At 43.3% G+C, this 11129-nt stretch overlaps 1 pseudogene; it reads right to left on the reverse strand.

Moving 5' to 3' along the window:
* Positions 1–10681: 10681 nt before the first annotated feature.
* LOC126337451 (5S ribosomal RNA) lies at positions 10682–10799 on the reverse strand (annotated as a pseudogene).
* Between the last annotated feature and the right edge of the window lie 330 nt (positions 10800–11129).

Raw genomic sequence — 11129 nt, forward strand, 5'->3', positions numbered from 1 at the left:
AAAAAATTAATACTGTTTAGGATATTTGTCGGATTTGCAAACTATACCCTTGAGTCTGTAGGTCGTTGTTATGTAACTTGCACAACCTGTGAAAGCCTGTACGCACTGACGTGTTTGGCCGACGGTAAAATCGAAAAACAGTACAGAGAGATGGGATTCATTTCTCGGAACGACTCAAAGTGGATGGCGTGCACAGTAAACAAGATGCCTGCTGGGCAAAAGGTGCTCGAGCACGCGAGAACGTAAACACCTCCAAGGATATCCGCTGGTCGCCACTACAGAAAGCCTAGTGAACGCCGGCCAACGAAAACAATATCTGCATTGCGCAACTCGCGAAACGTTGCTGGTAAACACGATTCGCATTAACGTTTTCCGCATGTGCTAATAGTCTACTCACGAGGTTGTCGGAACGCAAACAGTCAGTTGAGAAGTTGTGAAATTCTCTTATTTATTGTTCATCTCATTTATCGTGAAACCGGAGAGGCAGTTTCAGATCTTAACACCATGGTGCTAGCTTACGAGCAAGGTGGTGAATTAGAACCATGTAGTGAATCCACCAACATGGGTGTAGGCAGTTTTTCACAACAATGAGGGCAAAGTGCTTGGTTTCTGTCACGTGTCTGTGGCAGAAACCCCATCTGAAACGAAAACATACCAAAAAAAATAAAATAATAAGAAAAATAAAAGCAGCTTTTTTTCGAAAATGCACATATGTCGATCAAATGGCTCTGAATACTATGGGAGTTAACATCTGAGGTCATCAGTCCCCTAGAACTTAGAACTACTTAAATCTAACTAATCTAAGGACATCACATACATCCATGCCCGAGGCAGGATTCGAACCTGCGACAATGGCAGTCGCGCGGTTCCGGATCGAAGCGCCTAGAACCGCTCGGTCACCGCGGCCGGCTGCACATATCTGACATCAAAATCTGTTACTCGGTAACATTTATTACTATGTTGCTCCACCACGTGCAGAGTAACATTCTGCTGGAGAAAGGTTTTCAAGTGCTGGAAGCAGTCTGCTTGTTGATTATTATCGTCAAAAGATGAACCCGTCACCGAAATGGCGACTTAAGAGCTAGACATACGTTGGAGAATCCTGCACCGAGGTTGCGGAGCACTCAAGTTACCCTCGAAAGGCGTCTGACACAAGATATCGGCCAAAAACATGCTGGCTCACCTCCATTAAGAAACATGTGGGACTACGTCCTACGATATGCATTGGTACTTGCCCACACACGTCCACCCTATTCTACAACGATCTTCAGACGTTAGACGATGGTGTTCTCGTCTCACGATTACAGCTTAATATTCGAACGATATCGCTATGGTGTTAACCAATTCGGTGGGTACCTCCTCGTGCTGACAGACCTTTAAGCCGCCGTGTGATAAGGGACGTGCAGTCTGAGATTGAAATGACGCGTCAACCCAACAGTGAGCGTGGGCCACATTGTCTCCTTCACGATTGGACATACACAGCGCTCTACGAAACTGCACTGAGAATGAAGGATTATTTTTTACCTCCCTTACGTAAGTGGCTGTAGGTGTAGTATCCTGTGGGCGGAAAGAGGCTGAGAAATAGGCTCCCGTTAAAAAGAGAAAGTATGTAAAAACTGAGAGTGATGGAAAATTTGAAAGGTATGAGAAGTGTCAGTTTTGTCTGTAATATTAGCCACAATAAACACTTTTCCTGAGTACATATATAAAGCAGACTTAGCATTCCAACGTTTAAATTGCTGTCAAGGAGTCCGCGTGAGCAGGGAATTCGATAACCTTGCTTCGGTTATGATGGAAGCAGATATGCACTCGTGTAGAGGCCAAATTTCGAAACGCTGTTGCAGTAGCGGGAAACTGTTAAATAATGTGATACCCAGTCACATTTTTGTGTGGGTGTGTTAGAACTGCGAAAGTGGGACGTCGCGTTTGGAGAGCATTTATTTGTTGTCGGGTTTGCTAAATTTTCGTAACTTGCATTGTTTGTCTTTTATGATACTGCTGTCTCTAGTAAAATAAAACATACGTATACTCAGAAAAAACCCATACCACTCCCAACCCCTTTCCTTGTAAGTGGCTTTCGGAGTGGCCGCGTGGTTAGGGGCACCATACCACGGATTGCGCGGTCCCTCCCGCTGGAGATTTGAGTCCTCCCTCGGTCACAGATGTGTGTGTTGTTCTTAGCATAAGTTAGTTTAAGTAAGGCGTAAGTCTAGCGACCGATGACCTCAGCAGTTTGGTTCCTTAGGAATTCACACGCATTTGAACGTCTATTTTAAAGTAATCATTATAAATCAGTCTACTCCAAATTGTAATATTCCAAATTTTGTGTTCAATTTCAAAGGGTATTGCACTTGTCCATAATAAGGCGTAATTGATCACATTTTCTAGTCTTATTTCAGAATACAAAAAAGGAACTTTAAAGACTTTAAATTACTCCAGATTGAGCCTCTACATTCCACTTACTATGCAAAGGGTTTCAAAAGAAAACTATTTGGTCTCGTATTGCAACTCACGAGATCCAATCAGTAATGTGTGACGTTCTGGCGCTTGGAACACTCACATTTCACTCCGAAAGTTTTTTTTCTTTTTTTTAATCTTCGGACTGGCTTGATGCGGCTCGCCACTGATTCCTCTTCTGTGCCAATCTCTTCATCACAGAGTAGAACTTGCAGCCTACGTTCTCAATTATTTGCTGAATGTATTCATGCCTCTGTCTTCCTCCACAGTTTTTGCTCTCTGCTGCTCCCTGTAGTAACATGGAAGTTATTCCCTAATGTCTTAAAAGACGACCTATCATCCTGTCCCTTCTTCTTGTCAGTGTTTTCAACATATTCCTTTCCTCTCCGATTGTGCGAAGAATCTCCTTATTCCTTATCATATCAGTCCAACTAATTTTCAACATTCGTCCGTAGCATCACATCTAAAATGCTTCGATTCTCTCCTGTCCCCGTTTTCCCACAGTCCATGTTTCTCTTCCATACAATGCTGTGCTCCAAGCACACATTCTTAGAAATTTCTTCCTTAAATTGAGGACTATGTTTGATACTAATAGACTTCTCTTGGCAAGGAATGCCCTTTTTGTCAGTTCTAATCTCCTTTTATGTTCTCCTTGCTCCTTCCGTCAGTGGCTATTTTGCTGCCTAGGTGGCAGGCTTTCTTAACTTCATCTACTTCATGATCATCAATCCTGATGTTAAGTGTCTTTCTGTTCTCATTTATACTACTTTCATTACTTTCATGTTTCTTCGATTTACTCTCAAACCAGATTCTGTACTCATTAGGCTGTTCATCCCATTCAGCAGACCATATAATTCATCACTTTCACTCATGATAGCAATGTCATCAGCAAATCGTATCATTGACCTCCTCTCACCTTGAATTTTAATTTCTCTCCTAAACCTTTCTTTTATTTCCATTATTGATTCTTCGATGTACTGATTGAACAGTACAGGCGAAAACTACATCCCTGTCTTACACCCTTTTAAATCCGAGCACTTCCTTCATATTCAACATACAGTGACCATTAGAACGTCTGAAAACGTCTTCACACTTACTCGCTGTACCGTACTCTGACATGCACCAACAAACCTCTGCGTATGTGGACTGCTGCCAGCGCCACCGTGTGACGACCGCAGGTCAAATGCACAGCATGGTCATACCCTGAGGTGATTTAAACCCGCAAACCGCCCACCAGAGCGTCGTTTTACAATGTATCATCATTATCCTTAATTTATGAGCACGAGTGTAGTTTCAGAAAATCTGGATTATTTATTCAAGAGAACGAGATTCAGAAACTGAGTAAATCAGTAACACATTGGTACACTTCTGGCCCTTATGCAAGCAGTTATTTGTCTCGGAGTTGTTGAATGTCCTCCTGAGGGACATCGTGGCAAATTCTATCGAATTGGCGCGTTATATCGTCAAACTCCCGAGCTGATTGAAGGGCCCTGTCCCTAGTGCTCCAAACATTCTCAGTTGAAGAGAGATTCTGCTGCGTTGCTCGTCGAGGTAAGGTTTGGCAAGGACGAAGAGATGCAGCAGAAATCCTCGACGTGTCGGGCGGTCATTATCTTGCTGAAATGTAAGCCCGGGATGGCTTCTCATGAAGGGCAACAAAACGAGGTGCATAATGTCGTGCACATACCGCTATGCTGTAAGGGTGCCGCTTTTGAAAACCAAAAGGGGTCATACTATGAAATGAAATGGCCCCCTAGACCATCACGCCTGGATGTCGGGCCGTATAGTTGGCGACTGTCAGATTGGTATCCTACTATTGTCCGTGGCGTCTTCAGACACGTCTTCGCCGGTCATCCAACAAGTGTATCAATCAATGCCAACTGTTTGCATAAGGACTAAGGGTGGACAAGCACCTTATTGACTTACTGAATTTGTGAAGGACTTTCTCTTGAATAAATCATCCAAGTTTTCCGAAATTCTAATCGTTTGTTTCTCTGTGTCGGGTAATTTCTTCGCGCTGCGTTGTTTTTCTCGTCTTAGAGTGCGTATGTTGTTTACCAGTAACACCGTACCGCATGTGGTGGCTGGCATGGTGTGTGGCTATAATGAACTGTGATACTGACTGTGAGTGACATGCTGCGGTGTTCAGCGATGAGTTTCGCTTTGTGAAGGTCAGACTGAATTGTCACAGGAAGCCGTGATTCCTGAGTCCCATGTCTCTCCAGACCCTGGGTAACTGTTGAAGGGAAGCTGAATGCTTGCCAGTATATGAGTAGAATAGTTAACCCTGTCGCTCTACCGATCATGAACAGAGTACAAAATAGCATATTCCAGCAGGATAATGCAGTTCACAACACACACGCCTCAAGGGACCTACGGACGTGCCCGGACCGCTGATTTTCCATCCATAGAGCATATAAGGGATGCGATGAGAAAACGTTTATGTCAGTACTGGCCTCCAGAAAGTAATCTTCATGAAATGACACAGCATGTGTCTGGCGTACGACGAGAAATTCCTAAGATGACATTCGTTGAATCTTTGCTTCCACGCCCCAACGAATGAAAAAATATTTTCGTGCCTGTTTGTGCGAGTGGGGGAGGGGGGGAGGTGGGAGGAGGGAGTAACACGTACTGATCTCGACAATGGACCTCAGTCCCACATGGAATGGAAGATTAACTATTTATTAAGTCTTAAGAGAGGAAACTAACCTAGACTTCCAAGCAAGTCTACGAATGAAGCACTTGGGACACGGTTTTGAATTCACGACATGCAAGAATTTTTTTGGCACATGACCAGCGGATGTCCCATGTCCGTGATGAATCAACAAATACGAAATAATATCAATTTCTCTTGTTGGTATGTTCACCATTGAAATTAAGAGCCACTACATTTTGTCCCGTCTCTGTACAATATATTTTTGATGAATCATTGTGGCTCTAATAACTTTCTATTGTACTGAAGGTATATTTATAAACGTTTTCCATTACTTACTTTTAGTGTGACTATAAAAAAAAAGCAAAATTATTGGTGCATCGCCAAAGGTGACAAAAAGGCAATTGGAATGTATACGAGACATAAATGTAACAAATTTTGTCATTGTTTTCATGTGAACACTAACCGTGGCCGTGACGTGGTTTCATAATACATTATTCTGGAACATACTATTAGTTATTCGTGAGCTGCAGTGAACAATAAACGATCTTAACGGTGTGTGTACTTGTATGACAACCGTTTGGCGATAAGGATATTGTATTTTTAGCACTTCTAGTATCGGCATAAAAATTACACAACTATTAGCACGTTCTTGAGCAATAGATGGTAGTATTCATTATCACTTGACTACATCTGAATAGCAGGACCAAATATTTGCTTAACAGAGAAAGAAACTAAAGGGTGTCCCAATAAGGCAGCGTAATTTACTTTTTGAATGAATCACTTTAGTCAGTTGAAGAATTGAAATTTTTGAAATATTTACTCATTAGTTTGGGATGCGCATATGTATGGAAAATAATATAGGACAAGTTCCCATCCATTAATACTTTGTTTGCAACCTCTTACTTTTTTTTACAAGACTTTTTAATGAGATTTTCATCCCTTTCTGGATCGGGTTCCGCAGTGATGCACTCAATTTGCCTCTTTAATTCAGAAACTGTTCTCGATTTGTTTGCGTCGCACGTGGATTCCATGTACCCCACAGGAAATACTCAGACAGCGACGTGTCACAAGACCTCGGTGCCCAGTTCTGGCCACCGTGGCGTCTGATGTCACTACCTGGATATTTTTTCTGCAACAGCTGCTGTCAGCTGATGTAGATTCGCTGATTAATGGTTTGGAAGCTAAAACGTGGATGATAATTTTGTCAGCAATGTCATCTTCAACGGTAAGAAGGATTTTCCACTACGTTACCAAGCATAATTGTGGCATATGGGGCGGGAAGATCTTCACCTAACGCTTCACAGCGATTGCATGCAGAACGAGCTACTGTGTGGAGCGGATTTTGCTTGGATGAAGTGATTCGGCGTTACCTTTTCGACAATGCCAAAGATAACGGTATGATGGTGAATGGCGTACGTTATCGCAACATGATGAGTTTTGCTGTATCTCACGGATCTAGTTTTGAGTAGTTTAGCGTTAAGGTAGAATTTGAAAATTGCGGTTCGTTAAATTTGCTACATCTGCAAATTTCCAGGGTGGGCTGAAAACAGAATATGGATTCAAAATGGTTCAAATGGCTCTGAGCACTCTGATTTTATCCTCATGGTCTCTTGACGAGATATACGTAGGACGGAGCAATATACTGCTTGACTTCTCAGTGAAGGTATGTTCTCGAAACGTCAACAACAAATGGCATGATAACCATCCGAAAATCGATAAGATTGTTCTGATGTCCCTCAGGATCATAATGATGGCTATTCACACTCTAATTCCTTTAACCGGTCGCAAAAGTAGCCTATTAACTTTTATGTCTCCTTAGTTTTAACACGTAATGGGCATTTTATTGAGGGTGATCTCTATCCCTTTGTTTCCTCAATTACTCCTTACAGCAGCTGTTTGCTGTTCATATATAGTTCTCCAAATTTTTCGAAGAAATGAGGCATCACAAACCAACAATCTACCCAGCGATCAGAAGGTGCCCATTTTGTTGCTATCTCTGAGGTCATCAGTCCCCTAGAACTTAGAACTACTTAAACCTAAGGACATCACACATATGCATGCCTGAGGCAGTATTCGAACCTGCGACGGTAGCAGTCGCTCGGATCCGGACTGAAGCGTCTAGAACCGCTCGATCACCGTGGCCGGCCTGAGCATAGATACTTATCGCAAACCAACTACAATAGACCTAATTATTACAGCTGACTCCTGTCACCAAGCTGCACACGAACATCTGTCTTTTCATCAATGGTCTATCGGATGGCGAAGTTAGGACTGGACAGTGTTACAGTCAGCAAAGAAATTAATTCGACAGTAAAGGTTGGTTTAGCTAACGGGTAGGATTGTAAATCAAGGTTCAGGGAGCACAATTATGCAAGTATTGGTAGCGTCCTGGACTATTGTTTGAGGGGCAGTGGCCACCAGTTACGTGCTATTGAGAGTACTTCAAGCTTTCTACATCACTCAGACAGCGTAATCAATGAACAAATTTCAAGAAATTGACGATGGTTTTTCAGCATATTTGATGAGGAGCTAGCTTAATTTCTCCTTCACATTTTTTACGAGCTTTAGTTTCATTTGTGACCTACATACACTGTTAACTAAAAGAAATAAAAGAAGTTGCTTTGCAAATAAGATTTAACTAATATTTTATCTCTTACCATGTGTCTTAAACATGTTTCACTTTCCTTATATGTTAGTATGAAATACATACCACTTTAAAATTGTACAAATATCAGGTATTATTGTAAAATAAATCTTATAAAAAGGTAATGGCTCATTATCCTGTACTATCGAGCTACAGCGCCACCACTCACACGCCATCGAGAGAAAGCGAGCTTACTTACGCGGCTTTGAGAGCCTCTGTATTCATACATTTGCTAGCTGTCTATATGTCAATCAGTATTTCTGTCATTATCTAAATGCAGTAACTCCATGCGTCAAAAGTCGAAAAACTTCTTTGTCGTAGCATTGTTCTCATATTGCAGTGTGTTGTGCATTTCTGTACATATGAATTTTGGTTTCAAACCATTGTGCCTGAATAAATACGTTCCTGCATGTGTTCACATTTGTCATGTAAAAGTGTATTATTAATTTAGTAGGTCATCTGATGATGGGCTACCCCAAAAGCGCGTTATGAAAATAAAGGAGCCCCTTTGAACATTTAGTGACTACTTTTCGCGACCTACCAGCGTTTTTTTAGACTCATAATGAAAAATAGCCTAGCTTCGCTATCGGTAGGCATTGCTCAGAGTGGTGGCGTTGGTAGACCCGAGAATCTGGAGGAAGCGGCACTAGCGGATCCTGCCTCAAAGCATCCGTCTTTAAACCGCAAGCAGCTGTACACATAAAGATACGGCCGCTACTAAAGCCAGATCAGTTGTTATCGGGAGCTTGTCAATAACCGCCTCTGGACAGTGCCCAGTACAATGACAGATGTGACAGTAGACCGCGTTCAGAGCAGTTGCTTTAGATGTTGTTTGGTCAGCCGGACGGCAGTGGAGCCTTTCAGCTCGTAAGATGGCGAAGTTGCAATAAATGTTGCGGAGTACTGGGTCCTCTCATATATCACCCGTTTCTGTACAACCACAACATACGAATTGAACCACGGTTAGACGTATGTGGTATGGGTCCAATGGTTGGTCAAAGTGCCGCGGTAGCACCGCAGAGATAAGAACAAAATGGGCACCTTCTGATCGCTGGGCAGGTGCTTGGTTTGTGATGCCTCATTTCTTCGAGAATTTTGGAGAACTAAATATGAACAGCAAACAGCTGCTGTAAGGAGTCATTGAGGAAACATAGGGATAGAGATCACCCTCATTAAAATGCCCATTACTTGTTAAAACTAAGGAGACATAAAAGTTAATAGGCCACTTTTACGGCCGGTTACAGGAGTTAGAATGTGAATGGCCATCATTATGGTCCTGAGGGACATCAGAACTATCTTACCGATTTTCGGATGGTTATCATACCACTTTAAGTTGTTTGAGACATTACCTAAGATTACAGACAACTGATTTCAATAACTTCGTACACCTTGCACGGAAGGATCTGTTGGTGGTTTCTATTAACAAATGATCCGAAGCCTTCTACGAATATCGCCTTTACCCCCGCTCCGTCTACTTTTTGTCGTGCTCCAACCTCGGAAAACAGGTAGATTCACGCTGTAACTACAGGAAGAAACAAGGATGCCATCTCGGTACTTATGTTGGCATCATGGCATGGTGGAGGGGATCCGGCTGTATGTCGGTTTACGAACCGGAGCCGCTACTTCTCAGTCAAGTACACGATGTGATCCAAAGGAACCGTACACCTGGCTGAAAATAACTTACAAGTTCGTGGCGTCCTCCATCGGCAACGCTGGAATTCGATATGGTGTAGGGCCATTCTTAGCCTTGGTGACAGCTTCCACGCTCGCAGGCATACGTTCAGTTAGGTGCTAGAAGGTTTCTTGGGGAATGGAAGCCCATTCTTCACGGAGTGCTGCGCTGAGGAGAGGTATCGATGTCGGTCAGTGAGGCCTGGGACGAAGTCGGCGTTCCAAAACATTCCAAAGGTGTTCTATAGGACTCAGGTCAGGACTCTGTGCAGGCGTTCATTACAGGGATGTTACTGTCGTGTAACCACTCCACCACAGGCCGTGCATTATCAACAGGTTCTCGATCCTGTTAAAAGATGCAATCGCCATCCCCGAATTGCTCTTCAACAGTGGGAAGCTAGAAGGTGCTTAAAACTTCAATGTAGTCCTGCCCTATCATAGTGCCGCGGAACAGAACAAGGAGTGCAAGCCCCCTCCATGAAAAACACGACCACACCATAGCACCAACGATACGAATTTTACTACTGGCACCACACTTCTGGGCAGATGACGTTCACCGGGCATTCGCCATACCCACACCATGCCACTGGATCGCCAAATTGTGTACCGTGATTCGTCACTCCACACAACATTTTTCCACTGTTCAGTCGCCCAAAGTTTACGCTCCTTACGCTAAGCGAGGCGTCGTTTGGTATTTATTTGCGTGATGTGTGGCCTTGCGAACAGCCGCTCGACCATGAAATCCAAGATTTCTCACCTCCCGCGTAACTGTCGTAGTACTTGCAGTGGATCCTGATGCAGTCTGGAATTCCTGTGTGATGGTCTGGACAGATATCTGCCTGTTACACATTATGACCCTCTTCAAATGTCGGTGGTCTTTGTCAGTCAGCAGACGAGGTCGGCCTGTAGGATTTTGTGCTGTACGTGTCCCTTCACGTTTCCACTTCACTATCACATCGGAAACAGTGGCCCTAGGGATCTTTAGGAGTATGTAAATCTCGCGTACAGACGTATGACACAAGTGACATCCAATTACCTGACCACCTTCGCAGTCCGTGAGTTCCGCGGAACGCCCCACACTGCTCTTTCGCATGTCTAATGACTACTGAGGTCGCTGATATGAAGTACCCGGCAGTAGGTGGCAGCACAATGCACCAAATATGAAAAACGTATGTTTTTTGGCGTCTCCAGATACTTTTGATTACATAATCTAGCTCCTCAGTTTGTCTCCCAAGGGCTGAGTGCACCCCGCGTGCCAACAGCGCAGGGCAGACCGGATGGTCACCCATCGAAATGCTAGCCTAGCCCGACAGCGCTTAACTTCGCTGACCTGACGGGAACCGGTGTTACCACTGCGGCAAGGCCGTTGGCAACATAAGCGTTTACCCTCCAAAATTACTACTGTCCATTTTTATTTCTGTTGTTTGGAGTCTACAAAGACGATCAGGAGTTGTTAGTGAGATGGTTAATATAATGCAGAAATCAATTTCCTACGAATGTTATTAAGGACTTGAGAAAATTTTGGAAAAGTTACTGTGGAAATCATGGAGTTTTCAGGGGAAGATCTTCAGTTTGTTATTCCTAGTAAAGCATCATAGTTAGGTGTCCAGAAAGAATATTCCGCAGTGAGAATTGCCATTGTATGAAGCTAACGATCTGTATAAACCTGACGCTTACCAAAGAAGATTTCTATGTAATATG

Source organism: Schistocerca gregaria, chromosome 2 (genome assembly GCF_023897955.1).
Source record: "Schistocerca gregaria isolate iqSchGreg1 chromosome 2, iqSchGreg1.2, whole genome shotgun sequence".
In the NCBI taxonomy this organism is placed as follows: domain Eukaryota; kingdom Metazoa; phylum Arthropoda; class Insecta; order Orthoptera; family Acrididae; genus Schistocerca; species Schistocerca gregaria.